The sequence below is a fragment of the Eulemur rufifrons genome, chromosome 7, assembly GCF_041146395.1.
Source record: "Eulemur rufifrons isolate Redbay chromosome 7, OSU_ERuf_1, whole genome shotgun sequence".
Lineage (NCBI taxonomy): Eukaryota > Metazoa > Chordata > Mammalia > Primates > Lemuridae > Eulemur > Eulemur rufifrons.
In genome coordinates this window covers 264,837,939-264,847,357 of record NC_090989.1, presented here as the reverse complement: position 1 = coordinate 264,847,357, position 9,419 = coordinate 264,837,939, and positions in this window count along the sequence as shown.

Here is a 9,419-nt window from a genome sequence, read left to right as displayed (position 1 = left end):
GACCCCGTCTCTACTAAAAATAGAAAGAAATTATATGGACAACTAAAATATATATAGAAAAAATTAGCCGGGCATGGTGGCACATGCCTGTAGTCCCAGCTACTCGGGAGGCTGAGGCAGGAGGATTGCTTGAGCTCAGGAGTTTGAGGTTGCTGTGAGCTAGGCTGACGCCATGGCACTCACTCTAGCCCAGGCAACAGAGCGAGACTCTGTCTCAAAAGAAAAAAATAAATAAATAAATAAATAAAATAAAAGACCATGGAGAGAGGAAGAGGGAATAGCCTTCACACAAACATTCGATGTCCCCAAGAGGCAGCCTCCTCCCAGCCTCGTGTCACTGAGGGGAAAAGGCCACGTCCGTTCTGTCAAAATGATGCCTGTCTCTCAGCAGGCTCTAAAGCTGTGGTTCTCGAACTCTGGCATACATCAGAGTCACCTGGAAGGCTTGTTGAAACATTGATTGCTGGTCCCTAGCTCCAAAATTTCTGATTCAATGGAGGGGTAGGGTCAGTGTTTCCATTTTTTTAGAGACAGGGTCTTGCTGTCACACAGGCTGGAGTGCAGTGGTGTCGTCCTAGCTCACTGCAGCCTCAAACTCCTGGGCTCTAGCAATCCTGTCTCCGCCTCCAGAGTAGCTGGGACTACAGGCATGAGCCACCAAATTCGGCTAAGAATTTACATTTCTGACTGTTTCCCAAATGATGCTGCTGGTCTGGGAACCACACTTTGAGAACCACTGCTCTTGGGGATGTGGCTGTCATAAAAAACCTGGCAATTCTTAGAATGTGGGGGTCTTTGGTGACGCTTGTTCTCAGCTGTGGATTATAGACATCATTTGGGGGAAGAGGCTATTGGCACCGGCTATTCAACAGTGTGACCCTCCCCCCGCCCCAGCCCCCAGCTCTCGCAGACATAGGAGACTGTGGCCATCCTCACCGCCTCATGCGGGGTGCAGGGGGAGAGCTCTGCCTTCACTTTTTAGTAGAAGTTAAATCCTGTCCTGGACTCCCCCGGCAGAGGGGAGATCTCCTTTCAGAAGCTGAGCTGAGCTGTTGGTTGGGTGCAAGGCTATACTGAAACCCCAGCCGTTTTCTAACTCCAGAAACTCCCTTCCTGGGCATCTTGATTCCAGGAAGAACATATAGAGGAAATACCACCAGGAACCTGCGGCCGTGTTCTCCCCGCTCTCGGCACTCAGGCTCCTCTGGGGCTCCCCTCTAGGGAACCATCTATGTCCACTGACACCACGTTAGGGACCTAGCATGGAAAAGGGCTTCTTCCAACGTCTCTGCTCTCTCACAGACCGGGGGCTTCGTTAGCGCCTCTGTGTGCAAGGGTGTGGGGAGGGGGCTCCCCCGTGGCCGATGGGGGCGGTTGGTGGGGATGGGTGGAAGGAAGGGAACTAAGAGTGCAGCTCCTTCCCTCCTAGTGTCAAACTCCCTCTGAATGTCACAGCCACCCAGGACATGTCCCCATGGCTGTGGGAGAAGCCATGTCTCAGAGAGGGGCTGGGCTTCATACTTTAAGACTGGTCTCTTTTTGAATCTTTCATAGTATTTCGAAAAAATAATAATTTTAACTTTATTTTCTGGGTTTTGAGGGAAGCATCTGAAATTCTTTTAGTCTGGAAAAATTATATATCTTTTCCAGCGGCACCACCGGCCTCAGGTTCTTCCTGAGGGGACCCTTTTACCATCTACCTTATTTGCTTAAAACCTCTGCTCTCCAACTTGTGAGTAGGGTAACCCGCATCTACAGCAGTTAATTCTCACATGGTCACTTGCTCAAAGTGCACAGCCAGCAAACTGCACAAAGAAGAGTCAAACTGAGGCAGCCACATTCCAGTGTCTAAACCCTTAACTACGCTAAACTGTCTCCTTCTGCTGCCTCCCTTTCACTTAATTTCGACAGCATCATAGCTGGAAAATCCCCCCTCCCCAGAATATTTTTTAATTGAAACTGCTGATGGTGAAAAATTGGTGCTTCTGACGGGAGGCCAGAGAGAATCGTATGACTTTTCCTAACTACTCCTTCCTAAAACCTAGCCTTTCCGCAGCCAGGCCTTGGCTAACCCTCTGAGTTCTTCACAAACGTCCCTTTAGGCCACTTCTTTCTTGTTGAGAAAGAATCACTCACCTACTTTCAGCATTTTCCATCTGCGTATAAATTCCTAAAAGCTTTTCTTTGGCTCTGATGATGTTTCCCCCACAGATAATGAGCAACCTGCTTCCTAGAAACAGAAAATTCAAGGCCCTGACCTTGTAATTTCATTTCTTGGCCTTGGGTGTGTGGCAATGACATTAAGTTTTCCCCTCCGTTTCCATCCGAGAAGATGATACATCCACTCTGTACCATTAACCCTTTTGTTTCCCCTTTGTTCACTGATGACCCCGCCACCCTGTGGGAATCCATCCCCTGAATTCCCCCAAACCCAAGATCATAATCAAGACTTGGCAGCCTTGGCTGAGAAATAGGAGCAGGAGGAAAAAGCTGGTCGTGGCAAACACTGTGTCTTCTGCCAACTCAAACTCCAAGAGTTTCCAAGGTGAGCCTGAGCTGGCTGTCAACATCAGTACGGGCCCAGATCCAGATTAGCAAACTTCCTCCTAATGCAGGGGCTGCTTCTCTTCACCAGAAACGCAGGTGCCCTCACAGTTGGAGAGTTCTGAGAGCGAGCACCTGTCTCTGCCTGCCATGGACCCCTGTCCCTGCTAGTCTCAGATTCCACTCTCCGGATTCTCCCCCAACACCGGAGCCCTGCTTCCCTCTTAAGCACTGCCCGCAATACGTGTGGCTGCACTTGCAACCCAAGGACTGGGGGAGATGCCCCTAAACCCCAGGCTCCTCTCTGCTGAGCTATGCCACATGAGACACGATCAACTGGAAGACCCCTGACTGGCCACTACTAATGTCAGTCCCTGAAAAATGTATGTGCAGGGGAAACTCCAAACAAGTGCACACTGGTGAGTTGAGCCAGCTTATATGAGGCCTCTCTTATCCCTCTAGCCTTGGGCTCAGACCACAGTGGCCCTATCCTCTACGACAGTGCTTCTCAACACTGACTGCACAAGGGGATCATCAGGAAGCTTGGAAAATATCCAATCCGATGACAATCTCTGGGGAGGGGCCTGAGCGTTGGAATTCTTTATGTTTCTTTTGATCAAGGCATAAACCATGTAAAGCACGACAAGTGCGGTAATCTTGAGTACCTAGCTCGAAGACTCATTTTCATACATATACATTTATTTTCACAGATACAGATACGCACACATGTGTGTGACACAGATCAAGATACATATTTCCAGCATTCTAGAAATTTCCCATCAGTGTCTTGTCAGATCAACCCCAATTTATTTTCCCATTGTCTTGTTTCTGTTTTTTTCCATATGAATAAAGCCAGCAGTATTTTTTTTATACATCCCTTGGTGGACATTGTCATTTCTTTTTAAAGCCCCTCTCCCCTGCTTTTTACAGATGCCTGTCTGGGCAGGCTGGTCCTGAGCAGGGGTGTGTTTTGAAAGCTCGCCATGGGGATTCAAAGATCCTAACGTGTGGGGAGCATTGAGACCCTCTGCCTTAGGACCACAGTGATTGCAAACTGAGACACAGACCAAGTTGCTCAATGGACAGAGGCTTCTCTGCGAGGCTGAGCACAGAACTTGTCGGAAACTCCATGTTGTCTCTCTTTCGGACGCCAATTGTGTGTGTTCCACCCGACTTTCCCAGGTGGAGAGGAGGGGTGGGGCAGGGTCCTATGAGGGAGGCACCCCACGCCTATTTTATCACAGCAGCTCTGTGGTAGAAAGATAAAGAAATGACTCAAACAAGGGTCTCTGAAAACGAAAGTCGACCAGAAGAGCCTTTGTTCCTCCCACCAACAGGCAGCTCCTGATAGGAGGCCCGACTGTGTCCTTGAGAAATATCTCAGAGGTCCTTTTTTCACGGTTGAGTAATAGGGAAGGGAAAACTTTGAGCTTCCACACTAGGCCGAATCTGTCTGTGCTTTGTCATTACGTGGAGCCAGAAAGGTGTTGATCACTTTGTGTGTTGGAGGTTCCACCAGCTTCAGCGTTATTCTTGAGATGAGCTGGAAGTCACGTGATTACCGTGAGGCAGGCTTCAGGGCAAGGACCTGGGAAGGTTTGGGCAAAAAACTCCTGAGAAAACCTCAGTGGCATTTAGCCAGAGCTGAGGAGGGTGGGCAAAGAGTTATTTTCAGAGTGTTTTTCAGACACTTCAACCATCTGAGAGTGATAAATTTCAGAGTGAGCTGGGGTTGCTGATGGAACCTATAGTCTAAGTTCCTACAGTCTGGCTTGGTGGTTCTAAAGTGTGTTCTGTGGACCAGCTGCGTCAGCGTCACCTGGGAACACACCAGAAATGAAAATTCTCTGGCCCCACCCAGACGTACTGCCCAGAAACTCTGGGGGTGGGGCCGAGCAGTCTGCTTTAGGAAGCCTCCAGGGGATTCCGGTGCACACTCAAGTTTGAGAACCACTGTTCTTGATACAGGCTACGCCCAGCCTTAAGGGGTGGTCAGTATGGATGGTCACAGTTGGTAGGTTTTCCCTTGTAGACTTTTGTGTTTTTCTGAGTAAAAAATATCCCCATTAGTGTCCCAAGCACTTACAGAGAGACACAGAGAATTGCTCACTAGTTTTGGAGAGACTATGCCATTATTACAAGTTCACTTAGTAAATTTCAGCCCTATTTTCCTACCCAGGCTAAAGAATGGCCGTCCTGTTAGCTACTGTTGAAGGGGGAAAGGAGGTGGCAGGTGGCAGGGTAGAAAAATCACCCTCTGCCCATCCCCATAGGAAGGGCACCTTCCCTTTGTTGCAGTGGCCTCTGGGCATCTGGCTGTGAAGCCTTCACACTTGCTGCGTCCAGGCTGGAGTGGTGTGATTAGCAAGTAAACAGAGTCTATGTGCAAAGAGAGAATGTACCTTTCCCAGGTACTGAGCGCCCCCTGCAGGCCAGATCCTGTGCTGGGACATAAAAACTCCTGCACTTTGTTCTTTAAGGACATTGAACAGGCACAACTCATGGGATATGTCTGAGTCCGTTCAGGCTGTCATAATCAAATGCCATGGACTGGGTGGCTTGTAAACAGAAGAAATTGATTTCTCACAGTTCTGGAGGCTGGGAAGTCCCAGATCAATGCAACAGGAAATTTGGTGCCTGACGGGGCCCTACTTCCTGGCTTGAGTAATGCCATCTCCTTGCTGAGCCCTCACATGGTGGAAAGGGCGAGAGATCTCTCTGGGGTCTCTTTCATAAAGGCACTAATCCCATTCATGAAGGCTCCACCCTCATGACCTTATCATCTCCCAAAGGCCCCACCTCCTAATCCACCATATTGGGAGTTAGTGTTGCAACATGTGAATTTTGGGAGGATACAAGCTTTCAGTCCATAACAAGAGATAATTATAAACAACTTTATTTCATTTCCATATTCATGGATGAAATTCATGTCACTTTTCTCATCACTCATAGGAATGAAAACTACCCATTCAGTTCAGCAGTTAATAAGTCCTGTCCTGTGTAATTTAAAAAAAAAAAAAACAAAAAAAAAACTTCTAACTTCATTCAAAGGTAAAATTTCTCCCTCAGGAGCTCTGGGCTGGATGTCTGCTGTGAGGGATGATGGGAATCTCAGGTGGCTGCCCCCTAATCCTGAATGCTTAGGTTTCTGTCTTCTCCAGGGCTGGGAGTGGGTAAATGCTGTGAGCTATGATGACACCATTGCACTCTACACAGAGTAGCAGAGCAAGATTCTGTTTCAAAAAAAAAAAAAAAAAAACCTTGCAAATTTTATGCTATGTGAATTTCACCTAAGTTATTATTTTAAACTCATGCATGCCTGCCCAACAAACACCCTGACTCCCTTTGAGCTCTCTGCCCGTGTCTCTCCGTCTTAGCCACAAGACCCTGTATGGGGTGCTCACACCTTTTTACATCTGCCTTCCTGCTCAGAAAGCTGGTCCCCAGAGTCCCCTCTCACTTTGGTGCAGGTGACTCTCTATGACAGATCCTGCCCTGCTCACTTTCCCGACACCCAGGACGTAGGTTAGGTGGGCTCCTGGAATGGCATGCTTTCATCTGAACCCCTCGCACCAGATTCACCTCGACGTTCTTACCCCCCTAACTTCTTCTCCACTTTTGATGTAGGCTCAGACAGAACCGGGCTAGGTCTACGATGGCAAAGCTTCGGAGGAGAGGCCACACTTGCCTCCACCTGCCCCATCCTCACTTTCCTCTGTCTGCCTGGCGTGAGCTTTGCGCTTTTACATCTCACACGTGGTTGAAAGGGAACCTGAATTATCTTTTGTCATATTTATGGAGACATAATTTATGTAACTAATCAGACAGTTACAGGTGAGACCCCTCATCATTCTGTTTATAACGAGCCTGTTCTTCCAGGTCACCAGACTGCCAAGCACCAAGTGCATCACCTGATGGTTTGGGTGACATTAAGATTATGAGTATGAAGGTGTATCGAGAAGACTAAGTGCATTAATTACACAGTGATTACCTTAAGTGTTATATTGCTGAAAGGACCCACAAGACGCAAACGCAGACAGCTTTATTACAGGCAGAGGGTACAATACAGCAACCTCAGGAGATGACCTAGAGATCTCAGGCACAAGCTTCTTTGTCTTCCCATTGCAGAGTCACACAGGACACACTTTGTTTCCAGGTCTCGGGGACCACCAGCATACATGCAAAGCACCTGAGTGCTAGAAACCCAAAGCCTACTTGTGGTGGGGGTCGCGTCTCTTCCAGTGAGCTGGTCCTCTAGGCCATTCCTTAAGTGTCAAAACACCCCAGATGCCACCAAAACCAGATGCATATCATGAACCCACTTATTATTAAACATTACAGGCAGGCTGATACATCCCTTTCTGAAACTGCTCATGAGCCCATAGTTAAAGCGTACCATTTATCTTTAGTTCAGGCCTTCCATAGTGCTAGCTAAGGATCACTGCCGTACCCCAGGCAGCTCTGGAGATGAGCATGCTGTCAGTCCAGACCAGCTGATATTAACCCAGGCTAAACAACATGGCAAATGTATTCAGCAACCCACAGGAGTCTTCTTCAGGTCTGTCTGCAAGGCTTGCAACTCAGAATCAGAGAAACTAACGCAAGTACCAGCAGCTACAAGGTCTTGAGAGGCTCTGAAAAGCCCTCCTCAGCTGCCCTGGAGTGAGAAGCAGGTAATGTGGCCAAGGGACATCTGAACAAAGTCAACTTATTTGCAACCCTGTGTGTGACTCTCTTCGTGGGCTTCACGGTGCCCCACGAGCCCCCATTAAGAATGCCAACACTGCTCCCCTGAGAGGCAGGATTTGTGGAATGTGAGCATTCAGGTGCAGTATCCTTTGTGCTAACATACAGGATAAGTTCTGATCCATCTGGGGGCCTTTCCAGGACTAATGAGCAGTCCCTCTGTGTTCCCCCCATCTGTGCTTGGAGCTATTCTTCTTCTCGTAGTTTGTGCTGTTATAACTATTGGAAGGAGTAGACCAGGTGTAGACTTTAATGAGGGTGGAAACGCAGCCTTAATCAACTTCTAACAGCTGATTCCCTTGGGCTGAGTGTGCCGGCTCCTGTGGCAGCAGCAGAAACCCTGGAATTACTGTTTCTTAATCATTAGAAGCCAATCTGCTGTCTGTCTTAATCAAGGCAGGGAAGCCACAGCTACTAGGGATCCAGGGAATTGGAACCACCTGTGTTTTCAGCAAATGGCTTTAGCACACCTTAAGGTTTCCCAACGCTGAACCATGCCCATGACAGTAAGGTCCTGGGGGTGACGGGGCAACAGATGGACAGAGCTTGAGTCTCTAAGTGACTGCTTGAAACAAATCTGCCTTCAGACCTCAAATGTTCCCCTCGGACTGCAACATGAGAAACTTCTCTCTCCTTTCAGCCACTGAATTATTTATTGGGTCTCTTTTGTTGGCTGGCTGGCTTTACTCAATACAGAAATGAGCACCTAGTACTGGGGTGATTCCATGAAGTGTGTGTTTATGCGTACATGGGAACGGCAAGAGGCATGGAAAACAGATACTGCAGGGTGGAGAGCTGGAGACTATTTTTGTGGAAGGCCAGAACATTTGCGTAACAGCAGACATCTATGATATCTTAGAAGGCAGACCACATGCCTATGTGCTCTTGGAGCAGCAGTTGGAAAGAGCCAGAATTTTAGCGTCTGCTGGCTCTTAGGGACAGTGGCTGCTTTTACCAGGCACTGTCAGTGCCCCACCCAGATCCCCACGCCTTGGCCATATCAGAATACACGGCCCAATTTCCAACTGTCAGTAGTGCTATCTCCCTCCTTGGTGCTGGTCTGTGCTGAAGACAGGCTCCATTGGTCTGAGCAAAAGCAGAGCTGACCCAGGACCAAGACTAGAGGTTTGTTTGCTATTGAATCAAGTCGATGAGAAGGAAAGTTTTGGAGGTAAGAGCACAGGCTTTGGCTCACACTGCCTGGGTTTGAAACCTCCTTTCATCACAGTTCTATCAGCTGGAGCAAGTTATTCAGACTCTCTGAGTGTTTCTTTATTTGTAAAATGGAGATGAAACTAATAGTATGTACCTCAATAGCATGCAAGGATCGAATGAAATAATCCACGTGAAAGGCTCGGCACAGTGCACACGGCAGAACCAGCCCTCAAGAACGGTGGGCCGTTATTAATAAGAAGCACACGGATGTCTTCTGGCACAGGGTCAGTTTTCCATTGAAATGTAAGTATAGGTAAGTGCCTCATTTGACCTACAGGTAGAACTGCATAAGTGGTGGTGTTTGTTTATTGTGGTGTTTGGGGAGTAGCTATATGTAGATTTCGTGGATTCCTATCTACTGCGAAGAGTGGGAAAAGTCGTGACCACCCAGAGAAGCTCGTAGCTATGGAAGCTGCTCTTACAATACTTTGGGGACCACTGCCACCTCGTGGCCACATTGCATACTTGCAGGCAAAGGTGAGCGTCTTGAAATCAACTGAAAACAACCAAAGCGTGAGGAACTCCACCCTTCCCATTATCAATGAAGGTGCTTCTGCAGCCTTCATGCTCATCTTGGAAAGTTCCTTTCTAAATTTCTCCTTGAGAGCTCCTGACCCTTGTGATCCTGCATTAATAAGTTCTGAAATCTTTCTGGTTTTCACTAAACATCACTTGGATGTCTCTCTCACGTCCAGAAGAATACACAATAATCTGGATCGGACAGTGAGAGGAAAAATTAAAAACATACTAAGACAATATGGGTTACCAGTGGGTGGCCCTATTTAATAGTTAAGGAAAGGCAGGTGTGTAAACATTGCCTGACCTCTGAGCAGCTATGCCCTTCGACTCCCATTGCTACTTAAGAACTTGACAGACCTCCCCAATTCCAGCTGAAAGCATCCTAACAAACCCCC